At 45.2% G+C, this 13,025-nt stretch overlaps 1 protein-coding gene and 1 non-coding gene across 2 annotated transcripts in view; both read left to right on the plus strand.

The window, feature by feature from the left end:
• LOC132383845 (uncharacterized) overlaps nt 1–13,025 on the plus strand; it is a 405,546-nt gene that overhangs the window by 77,067 nt on the left and 315,454 nt on the right. The window lies entirely within an intron of this gene.
• Nucleotides 12,933–13,004, plus strand: trnam-cau (transfer RNA methionine (anticodon CAU)). Its single transcript has one exon. It is a non-coding gene; the product is annotated as a tRNA-Met (tRNA).

Genomic DNA, 13,025 nt, shown 5'->3' on the forward strand with positions numbered 1-13,025 from the left:
GCATCCCCGCCCAACACGCGGGAGACGAAGGTTCAATTCCCCGACGGGGTGACGGTAGTTTTACTGTATTATTATTCAAGATGAATAATGAATTTTAAACATTAATTGCGGACAAACAATTCGGTATTGAAGCGATCAGTTCTTTTGATATTGGAAAGGTGGAATAGCCCGGGTACTGTGAGCTCGAGACACGGGGGATCGCAGAAGAGAGAGACATTGGGTTCAACCTCTTTCCTCAAATATAATCCGAGAGAGTCTGTAGCTCAGCACCATTCATTGTTACACTCAGTGACAGAGTCCATCACTCCGAACACATTTAAACCGTTGCTTTTGTTGTCAGCTATCAACTCCCGCATGGTCCCACCACTTTACTAAAGTTACTGACGAATATCAGACCTGATGTAGAGTCCCGGTCCGAAACGTCGACTGTCTATTCTTTTCCATCGATGATGTCTAGCCTGCTGAGTTCCTTCAGCATTTTTTGTGTGTTGCTTGGATTTCCAGCATCTGCAGATTTCTCTTGTTTGTGACCAATACTAAATGTCACCCTATAACTCGTCATTTTTATCCTCATCTTGTTTTGGTATGCAAATGGCTCCAGGTACCCTGCAATGCAAAGGGGAACCAGGGCCTCTAACGACCTTTCTTGCCAAGTTTGACTGCACACTATCTGTAAACGTTCCTTGCCAAGGCGCGACATTAATTTAACTTGCTGTATCTTGCACACTCCCCACTTCCCTTTCGTCCTGTAAAGGACAGCATGGATTGTGGCTGCAGTTGAACTGCACAGAGAATTTGGGTGTCCTCAGTGATCCTGTCATCGACTATCTGAAGAGGAGGATTGCTGAACTATAATGGAGGCAGCTGATCTTTAAACCATCACTTCAGCGAGTGCTCTCAGGAAAGACATTAGAACAAATTTCAAAACCGGCAAGAATATAACCCTTGCCCACTGTACACTGGAGTTGCATAAACTTCCTAGCAGCCAATGAAGCTAATCAAATGGATTCCAGAGGTCATGTCTCTCCTGCCCAAACTTCTTAACCTTAGTAACTTCTAACGGGATCTTCACGATTAAATTTGTTGACGTTCCCAGATATAGCAAGTATGTTTGTGGATCATTCCAGACAATGATGTCACAACTACCTCCCCTCTCAGGCAACAGAAAGTTTAATGCTGTTCAGTTTTGAAAGGCCACATTGCAGTTTTCTGCCACCTTGTTGGAAAAGTCTTTGGTGTCCAGACTTGTTTCATATAGGATTATGGCGGTGTTGTTAGCCAATTGCTGCAACACTGGGTCCATATTCATTCTCTCAGGACACCGTAAGGTAGGTCTCCAGAACAGGAACACTACAATCCAGTAACGTTCATCGTTCTCCTTCATCCGTCAATGCTGGCAGGTGTTACATATTTGCTGCTATGTACGCCAAAGAACAATAACCCCTTATCAGCTTTTGTTCAGGGCAAAGACCCATTTAAAGGCAAAACTGATATCCTTGCAAACAACAGTAGGCCTGCCAGCCAATACTGTAAGTGTCAGTACCAGAAGTTGTTGCATCACTGGTGACATAGACATTGCACGTATTGTAACCTAAATCTGATCCCGTTACTCAGTAATTGCAATAACAGACTTCACCATTATCCTCATGAAGCATCTTCAGAGCAGAAGATGTATGCAGTCCATTATGAGCAGTTTAATGCCATCGGTCCATTGGCAAGTGTAATTTCGCTGACCAGTGCTGCCTTCACAGCTCTGATCATGTTATTGAAGTGGAAAACAGAATCAAACTCAGTACAATTGAGGGGTAGAGGCTACACTGTTAACCCACCTTCCGAATAAATGGGTCCCCTACAGCACTTTCAACAACTTGACCGTTTAGTAACAACATGTTTTCATAACTCAGGGTCATGTTCTTTGAGTGGAACAGGAGCTGTGTCGCCTCATCTTTGACATGAGGTGCACAAACCACATATCCACTGACATTTTCCCAGTATCACATCGGGAGAAGAAGCCATTAGGGCCAAAAATTGACACATGGGCTCAGGAGGCATTTTACAACGGGCAGAATTATATAATTGTACAAGTTCTACAGTACAGTTTGGGATAAGGTTACTTAAAGCAAACTTTGCTGTCGGTGGTGGTAATGGTAGTCGAGACTGAAAATGAGCTTTATCACACCTGCCTTGGCACTGAGGGCATCTCTGAGCTCAGTAGCCAGGCTGTCCATAAACAAAGTGCACCTTCCACTGACGTCTCAATCTTTTACCCCTACCGTGTCCATTACCAACATCCCCATGTTTGATGAAGTGAATAAAGGAACTGCACAATCCATACATTTAGAATGGTTTGTTTATTTATTTATTTATTTTGCTAAATAACACTATACATTCTTCAGAACAGAAATAGTACCAGTCACAAGTGGGTGACAACTCAAATGCTGGTAAAGCAGATAAAGTTGAAACTAAACTTAGAAGGAAATTGTAAATAGAAATTAATCTAGTAATGATCAGCAACAATGTGATCACTGTCATTTTTATTAAATATAGAACAATACAAGTTAAAATAACATTCCAATTGTATATGGAAGCTGTCATAATATGTTTATACAACATTCGATGTTAATGAGAGACAATGGTAGAGCGGTCCAGGGGGTCCCCATTCCTCACACAAATATTATGCATTCCCTTAACATTTTGAATCACTTGATTTCATGTGGAATTATTATAAACATGACAGAATTTTACCTACCTCTTTTCATCTCGAACAAGTAACATTCTACTTTTTCCGGAATCGGGCCTGTGACCCATTCACAATAACATTCATTACGTTAGAGTAAATCCGTGTACTTCTGAAATACCTTGTAAGCGTACCTTACAAATTCATTCATTCATCTGCTTCTTTTTTGCAATACTGTGTATCTCATGTTAACATTGAGTGTAAAGGAAACACTTCATTTCAACATACCATATTAGTTGAGAGTGCATGAAAGTCACCATACCGATCATTCTCACACAGTGCTATTGAGAGCCTCTGACTGTGGTTTACACCAGCCTCATCAAGTACTCAGGGGTACTACTTGGGTGAGTTTTGTTCTAACTGTGCCTGGGGGATGCAGAGGAACAGGGAATTATAAACATCATTATCTCCTCAGTCTCTGGAACCGGGTGTTTCTTGCTAGACACTGTGGTAGACTGTTCTTTCTTTGCCTTTTCATTCTCTAACTTTAATTCGCATTCTCTGCTCCTACTGCGAGAATCAACTAAATATTTTCGCATTTCACTCTTCCAGTGAACAATCACAGGACGCTTAAACGTTTTCTCCCATTTCTCTCCTTCCATCTACACTTCTGCAAGCATTCTCTTCTTCCATTCCACCCACTTCTCAACATATTTCATAGTTTCTGCTCCAGAGCACACGCCACCGGAGTTTTCTCAAGTGACCAGGACAGGGACTCTCACGTGACCATTCAGACACACAATCAAGGCACTCACTCATACTTCAGAATTCACTTTCGCTCGGAATCGCTTCTTTCGTGCATCATGGAATCGATTCTAGCGCAAGGCACTCTCTGTCCATCATGAGGCGATAGGATTCAATCCAACACGAGGCCCCCTCTTTCCCTATTGACTCATGGGATCCAGCACGGCCCGAGGCAGCTAATGTTTCCATTTGTTCACTCACTTGATTCAAGCCCATCTAATGCTCCTGTGTTACTGTTGCAGATTTCCTACATTTGACAAAGGTGATGGACTACTCCACACAAGAGGAATTCTGTGTGAGGACTGATCAGCTAGTGGGGTTGAATTCCTTTCTATTGTACAATAATTCAAGGGTTCGGTATCTCAGTACAAGTGTGTATACATTATGCAACCTCGAGATTCCTCTCCTAACGAGCAGCCACAAAAACAGGGACGCCCCCTATCAAAGCATAGAAACAGGAAGACCGTCATCACCCAATGTCAGAGAGAACACAAACGCAAGCGAACACCATTCTGAACTGAATTCCGCTAGCGAGCCCACAGTTCAAAGCAGAGCCGAGTGAACTTGGGGAACAGTGATATGAGGGCCTTGGCACCCTGATATTTTCAGTTTGGTCCGGCACCTCAATCGATGGCCAAACGTCGGGTGTAATCGCTTCGATACGCTCTAGGACCTGGACCTTGTCGCATCGATCTGATTCCCGATTCGGCACGGCGATTAAGTTTCCGTCCAAACATCGAGTTCAGTGGAATCGGTATGCGCTGGTGCCCGAGCGTCATCACCTCCATTCGGCCTTTGGCAAGGCGCTGAAATTGATCGAACCTTGAGTCCGTTTCCCTCTTGGCGACCGGCCTGCCTCCTCACCTTGCTGCGGTTCTGCCACTGCGAATTACCCTAATGACCTAAGGGAAATTACAGATTATTACAGTAATCGTTAGCCAGAAAAATCTGAATTAACAAAAATGTATTTCGTGTTTCATTAGCCACCAACGAGAAATCGCTTAAATTCACCATCACCATCTTAAATCCATTTCGAATCAACACCCACAGAGATTATCCTGAAGTCACCCATAGTGATAACCCTGTTTTTGTTCCTTCCTATAATTTGTCTCTGTGACTGATGGAGATGAGGCTGTGTAATATAATCCCATCCGATTGTTTGCCCTTCCTTAATATTGTAGCCTCACTCTTAATGCTTCTCACATTCAACTGAACACATTTCAATCCATCTGTCCTGTCGTTTATATCCCCGAACTCCTAGCCATCCATCATACAGCATTACTGAGCATGGCACCTATTTTATATTCAATCCCTCCATTCAGTGACTGGTGTTCTGGTTCACATCCCCCTGTCAATCTCGATTCAACCCTCCCGGGGTGCAGTAATGAACTTTATGATACTGACCCTCCTCCAGTGACGGTGCAAACTATCACTCTTGTATATATCATCCCTGCACCAGGAGGATTCCCAGTGATCAGGTCAATGCAAGCTCGCTTTTCCCTCGGAGGCGGGGTGGGACTCCAAATGGAGATCAGGGGCTGAGGCTGGTTGGTGATAAAGTTTAATGAGAACACAAAGGGAAAATTTATTCACTCTGATGTGGGTGCTGGAACGAGCTGCCAACAAGTGATGCATGCAAGTTTGATGTCAACTGTTAAGAGAAGTTTAAGTAGGTACTTGGATCGTAGGAGTATGAAGGGATATGTTCCCAGTGCAGGTCGATAGGAGTGGGCAGATTAAAGGATTGCGCGCAGATTAGATGGAACGAATGACCTGTTTCAGTGCTATACTTTTCTATGGCGATATGAATCTATGATCCAAAATCCTGAACCTCTGCCCCTGCACCAGCTCTTTGGTCACTCATTCATCTGCTCTAACTTTCTCTTCCTACCCCCACTACCACACGGTACTGGGAGTCACCCAGAGATTACAACCCTTCAGGTCCCGCTCTTTAACTTCTTCCCTAACTCTCTATATTCACAGTACAGGGCATCATCTCCTTTCTATCTGTCCATTGTTACCGACGAGAACCACCACCTCCGGCTGAATAAACGCTGACCCCCTTGAGAGATTTCTCCATCTGCTCGGAGACGTCCCTGACCCTGGCACCAGGCAGGGGACACGCCGGTTTATGATGATGCTGGTGATGCACGGCGATCACTTGCCAGTATCAAACAAAACCACAAACTACTTTATGAATCACACATTCTCAGCAAAACGATCACTGCAATCAAAATGCTGTTGCTTGCAACTCGGAGTTGAGTTTCCAACCGCCTATACGAACTGTAGTTTTTGCGGTGTGAACTGCAGTTTTGAAGCCGCGGGATGGTTGTGCGTGGCGCATACGGACCGAATCGAGGCGATGGGGCCCGGGCCGGAGAGTGGGGAATGAGACAATGTTGGGCCACTCCTGGAGCAGACATGGAAGTGATTCGATGTGACAGAGCTGAGGCGGGACAAGCGGACCTAATGCAGAGTATTGCCTGACCTAGCTTTTACCCAGTGAGCCCCAGAGCCACTCTCAGCTCCTCAGCTTCTCCTTCATTCTGAGGAAAGCAAAGCCAATCCATCCAGTCCCACCTCATCACGGAAAGGCCACATGCCGGACAACATCCCGGTGAATCTGCTCTACACTGTCAGGGAGGTTCATTGCTGCTACCATGGGATTAGCGGGGGGAGGGGAACCAGAGCACCAGGTCACAGATCACAGTGCAGTCATGTTCTTCCTACAGTGTGTCGCCCAGAACTGCACACAGTACTCCAGCGGTGTGGGAAACCAAATATTAGCAAGCTGGTGCCTGACACCTCTTTGTTAATCTAATATCTCTTTATTTTCTGTCAATAAATACTACACCACCCAATAGACTCACTGTTCTTAATTTAAAATTTCAGCGAGAAATCAGCTAATATTACAAATCGTTGGCATTAACATTGTCCTGATGAGGGTTCTACCCAAATCGGCGTTTATTTCTAACCTCCCATCGACAGACCAGTAGACCATTTTATATGTCTGTTTGGTTTTATATCTCGCTCTTTATTTCCCTTTTAAAATATTTGTTATTTTCCTTTCCTTGGGCCCGGTGTGGAGATTTGACTTTCCCAACACATACCCTCCATACCACCACCACACCCCCAGTCGAGCATTTTTCATGAATTATTTGTATCATTTGAAGGCTTCTCATTAGCTGCTCTGATTGACAGCTTATTCGGACCCCACTCTTCGCACTGGTGGTATGTCTTACAACAGGGTATAGTTTTCATTTCGGCCAGTCATTCAGAGTGGTGGTGGATTGTGAAGAAATGTCATCAGAATTTACAGACGCCTCCAATATTGATTAATCTGAGGATTAACAATGTATCGATGGTGTTGTGCCTGGGCTTAGATTGGCTTCATGTACAGATGATGGGGTCTGTGGAAAAGGGGTTGCAATACTGCCTATGTGGTAAGGTCTGAACAAGCAGTGTTAGCAGCAATGGAAGAATGGTCTTTGGACTGGGTTTTAAATTTTCTGTGTCTAAATCAAAATGTGTGTGTTTTTCAAAAGCAAACACGAGGAAATCTGCAGATGCTGGAAATTCAAGAAGCACACACAAAATGCTGGTGGAACACAGCAGGCCAGGCAGCATCTATAAGGCGAAGCACTGTTGACGTTTCGGGCCGAGACCCTTCGTCAGGACTATCTGAAAGGGAAGATAGTGGACAGTGCTTCTCCTTATAGATGCTGCCTGGCCTGCTGTGTTCCACCAGCATTTTGGATGTGTGTGTTTTACTCGGAAACATGGTGCGGATTATATTCGTCTTACAGTGTATGAGAGTTTGCTGTCTAGTATTCCTGTGCTTAAAAATATCGTTCTTAGGCTGATATGGAGAGCATATATGTAATACTTAACCAACAGGCTGGTATATGTCTAAGGGAAAAGGAGATCCATCCACACACCACCCCCACCTCCCACAAACGCAGGTACTGTGAGAATTAAATTTATGCATCGCGCACGCACACAGTATCAAATTCACACCAGATACCGTTATGAAATACACTTTAAAGAGTTTACTAAAACTAAAAGAGTACTAGGCAATACAATATATATGAAAGAAAAGAAAAAGTAAAAGGCGCCAACTTATCAAAGTTAAGTCAGTTTAGTGCACATCGTTGGAGCTCAACCATCGAACCATCCGACCGTCCCCTCGTCGCTTGCCTCCGACCTCCACGTCGGATGTTCTACAGACCAGTGCACTTTGACTCTGTAGTGGAGCATTTCAGACCACAGCTAGAGATGCATCGGAGGTCAAACAAGGCGAGATGTTTGGCGACATGCCGAGAGGAGAAAATGAGCCCTGCAAACTGGACTTGGTTACTAGGGTGAGGAAGCACCGTCAGACTAATTCTGTTTTAATGGTTTGTTGGGAATATACCAGCAGAGCTGATAAATGTTTTCTGCAGACACTTACAGAATATGGGTGGGAATATGGTCCTGGGGATTTTTGGACAAGTGTTCCAGCCAGGAGGTCCATCATGAACATTTCCAGCTGTGGGAATAGATTTGAGATTACTAGAGGATAAACAAATTCTTGTGGTGGTGAGAGGGCGTCTTGTCGTTTATGCAGCTAGTATTATTTCCTTTTTGCCTATCTTTACAGATGGTTCTAAAAACCCAGTTAGTAACCGGGTGGGCTCAGGGGTATTTATCCACAGCTGCCCCCCTCACTCAACTCCCTGCAGTGTGCGGACCGTCCCAACCGCGCAACAGACGACGCCATTGCCATCAACCTCGACCTGACCCTAACTCACCTGGACAAAATAAAAGACAGACACGTTCGGATGATGTTCATAGACTTCAGTTTAGCATTCGACGCAATCATCGCTCAGAAACTGATTGGAAATCTGAGCCTATTGGGTCTGTACACCTCCCTCTCCCACTGGAACCTAGACTTCCTGACGGAGACCTTTGTCAGTTCGGACCGGGAGCAACACCATCACACTGAGCACGGAGGCCCCCCGGGGCTGTGAGCTCCTTCCAGTGCTGTTCACTCTGCTGACTCACGATTGTTCTGCAACACACAGCTTGAACCACATCATCAAGTTCGCCGATGACACGACTGTGCGGGGTCTCATCAGCAAGAACGAGTCAGCTTACAGAGAGGAGGCGCAGCGGCTAACGGACTGCTGCAGAGCCAACAACCTGTATCTGAACGTGAACGAATCAAAAGAGATAGCTGTTGACTTCAGGAGAGAATGGAGCGACTACTTCCGGCTGACGTCGACGGCTCCTCGGCAGAGGACGTTAAGAGCACCAAATTTCTTGGTGTTCACCTGGCGGAGAATCTCACCTGGTCCCTCAACACCAGCTCCATAGCAAAGAAAGTCCAGCAGCAACTCTACTTCCCGCAAAGGCTGAGTAAAGTCCATCTCCCATCCCACATCCTCATCACATTCTACAGGGGTTGTATTAAGAGCATCCTGAGCAGCTGCATCCCTGCCTGGTTCGGAAATTGCACCATCTCGGGTCGCAAGACCCTGAGCGTATAGTGAGGTCAGCTGAGAAGGTCATCGGGGTCTCTCTTCCCGCCATCACGGACATTTACACTACATGCTGCATCCGCTAAGCAAACAGCATCATGAAGAACCCCATGCACACCTCATACAAACTCTTTGCCCTCCTGCCGTCTGGGAAAAGGCACCGAAGCATTCGGACTGTTACGACCAGACTTTATAACAGTTTCTTCTCCCATGCAATCAGACTCCTCAATACTCAGACCTGGACTGACACCTTACTTCCCTATTGTCCTGCTTATTAATTATTCTAATGCCTGCACTGTTTTGTGTACTTTATGCAGTCTTGGGTAGGTCTGTAGTCTAGTGTAGTTGTTGTTTATTTTTCTCTGTGTTGCTTATTACATAGTTCAGTCTAGTTTTTGTACTGTGTCATGTAACACCATGGTCCTGAAAAACGTTGTCTCATGTTTACTGTGTACTGTACCAGCAGTTATCTATACAACAGAACTTATGGCAATTATCATTAGTCTGCAATTGGTTGAACATGTCAAACAGAGTTGTTATCTGCCCAGACACTGCCTCGGTAATGTAGAGTTTGTAATCGAAGTCTTTAAGAAGACCACAGCTGATCTGTTGATGGAAGTGTATTATGATCTATATGCTCTGAAGTGTGGGGGAAGAACACAGAACACAGAACATAGAAATTTACGGCACATTACAGGCCCTTCGGCCCAAAATGTTGTCCAGACCATGTAACCTACTCTAGAAATTCCCTAGAATTTCCAAGAGGCTCCTAAAAGACCGCATTGTATCCGCCTCTACCACCACCGCCGGCAGAGCATTCCACTTACCTACCACTCTGTGTGAAAAACTTAATCCTGTCATCCTTCCAGTATTTATTTCCAAGCCCCCTAAAACTATGCACCCTCGTGTTAGCCATTTCACCCCTGGGGGGGGGGAGCCTCTGGCTATCCACAGGATCAATGCCCCTCATCATTGTATACATCTCTATCAGGTTACCTCTCAGGCTTCGTCGCTCAGAGGAGAAAGGCCCAAGTACACTCACCAGTGTGTACAGTTTTCATTGGCACCTACACATCTGGGTGTGTTGGGTAATGAAAGGGCAGATGTTACAGCTAAACAGACACTTGCTAAGTCTGAGGTAGATATTATAGTTCATATGCGAAAGCATGAAGTCAAATGTTGTACTAGGTTGCCTGGGGTTTGGAAATAGTAGACAGTCTGTAATAACAGTTCCACAGGGAGGTGGTATTATAGTTTGTTTCTAGCAATCCAAGAGTGGTACCTTTTGGAAAAGAATAGGAAGGAAGATGTGTGGTTTATGTGACTAATTGTCGGACATACGGGTTTGCACTTCTCATTGGCATTTGTTGGGTAGCAGGGGGGGTGTGTCACGTGATTTTTGTAATGTCCCAGAGAGGGTGAAACACGTGATCATGATGTGCCACAGATATTATTTGGAACGAAGGAAGCTGTTTAGACATGTAATGGGTGGAACTGTGGCGCCCAATTGGCAGGATATACTGGCACCTGAGGCAGGAACGGTTATGTCGTGTTGGACCCTATTCAACGTTTTAGCTAAAATAGATTTGGGACGTAGCATCTGATCTGACGTAGCAGCTTCCCTTCGTATTCCATTACAGTAGGTGGTGCTAATGCACCTGATGGGAGAAAGTAGGAGGAGAGTGTAATGTTGAGGCGGGAAAAGGCAATAAAAGTGACGACTTGTTTGTCCTGCAACCAATACGTGTTGCGGCGGTTACCAGCTCATTGATGTCCTCTGTTGGCGGCTGGGTGTAACACAGGACCTAGACCCTCAATGGCCTCTGAGGCAGCTGGGTGATTTATTGACCTCAATGTGTCTTCTCTTTATCATTTTCCGGCACAGGAGTCCGGATGTTTCGTTCACGTCATCGTGCAAGTTAAATAAATCCACAACTTGATATACTCATGACTCGATTGACGGCATTCCCGACTGCAGGGAACAATGTTAGTTTGGGTATTTAATGACCATTCCGTTTCAGTCTGCAAGAATCTGACAAGTGATTTCTGATTGAAATATTTAGTCCTTAATTTGACGTGAATGCGAATTTCCTAAAATTTCCTGTTTTTATTCAGGACTAATGTGCAGTCTTGCGTTTGGTGAAACATTTAATTCATCCACTGTTACGTCGGTCTTTTAAATTAATACTCTGATTTCAAAAAGCCTGTTGCTGCTCTTTGCCTTAAATTCCTTCAGTTTTGCAGGTCAGTGGTGTGGGGCCGTCAGACAGTCCCGTCTCCTTTTCTCCCTGACGCAGCTCCCCACAGTGAGAATAAATCGAGGAGAGGTCAGCATATCTTCATATACAGAAGGGATGAAAGGGCATGCGTAGTGATCGGGAAGAGAAACTGAGGTTAGATGAGCGACCAGGATCGAAATGAATGGCGGAGTTGTCTCGAAAAGCCGAATAGCCTACTCCGACTTCTATTTTCTATCTTTCAAAGTCCAACCTTTGGGATCAGAATCTCAGACAGAAGACGTCATCGTTCATTTGCCACTGGGGACGTAGCTCAGTGGGGAAGCGCATGTGTGAAGTCCAGGGTTCAAACCCAGCATTTCAACACTGTTGTTTGTGAAGTTTGAAAACTAGGTGGAAAATCCCAGATGAAGATATTTTCCGCACGATGTTTGGCCTTTCATTGCCTCGTTGAGACGCCGGGATAATCCTGTGACACGTGGGACAGTTTAGAATCATTCCTTGCTGTATATCAGTCCTCGGCAGGGGAATACTAAAGACACCCGCACATTTCGGGAAGGGACGGAAGCTCGGCCGTGATCTTCCGAACATGAGAGCAACAACTATAATTCTCATTGAAACCTACTGAAGGTTGAAGGACCAAGACAAGGTGGACGTGGAGAAGATGTTTCCTATGGTGGGGGACTGTGGTAAGGAGGATCTTGTTTTTAGCCAGAGTAACAAATCTGTGGAATTTCAGCCGCAGACTGCGGTGGATGCAAGTGCATGGGGTTGAGTGGGAACCGGGATCAGCCGTGATGGAACGGCGGAGCAGACTCGCTGAGCTGAATGACCGATTTCTGTTTCTATGTCGTATGGTTTTATGGTCTAACTAAATCCCGATGAAGGGATTGTTTGAGGTACGTACTTGCGATGCGGAAACCAAGTCCGCATCTAAATCCGCGAGTTCCGTTCACAGGGAGGCGAGGTGAACTTCCAGTTCAACTTGGAATCCAAAACTTATTCAATGATCAGGACAGGGTGGGAACGTAAATGGGACCTCGGGATTGAATGTAGTGACTTCCGAGTGTGGCTCAAAATGTTGCTTTTTGATAAGAAGCCCCAGAAGATGGATGAATTGTCCATGTTAACAATTAAATAAGGTAAAGCACATTCAATGGTGAAATATGTGGAACGAGGTGCAAGATGGGATAAAGCATAAACGACACAGAGAGAATAACTGGGTGGTCCAGAAAGTAAGGAAGAAAGAAACGAAAGTGGAGACAGAAAGAGGTAAAACAAGGAATTATCAACAGAAAGTGAAGTAATTGGGTATGAATAAGCGGGAAAGATGGAATTGATGCAACATGGACAGACACAGACGGAGACCCAGACATGTACAGACACCGGCACAGACACAGATAAGACCTAAACATATACAGGCATCGACACAGCCATAGACAGAAACAGACACAGACAGAGATGCGGACATTATACAGACACAGACACAGACTGAGACATGCACAGACATTGTCAAGACAAAGACATATACAAGCACCGACACAGACACAAACAGAAACATAGACCCGGACTTATGCAGATACGCAAAAACACACATCCACACCAAGACACACACGCGGAAACACGCTCAGAACGACACACGCACACGCAAGAGATTGCACATCATTCATGGAAGAGCAATTGTGTTATTTTCATAGCAGAGTGGCGCAGCGGAAGCGTGCTGGGCCCATAACCCAGAGGTCGATGGATCGAAACCATCCTCTGCTATGTCAGCTGCTGCCAACAACA

Source organism: Hypanus sabinus, chromosome 31, assembly GCF_030144855.1.
Source record: "Hypanus sabinus isolate sHypSab1 chromosome 31, sHypSab1.hap1, whole genome shotgun sequence".
In the NCBI taxonomy this organism is placed as follows: Eukaryota; Metazoa; Chordata; class Chondrichthyes; order Myliobatiformes; family Dasyatidae; genus Hypanus; species Hypanus sabinus.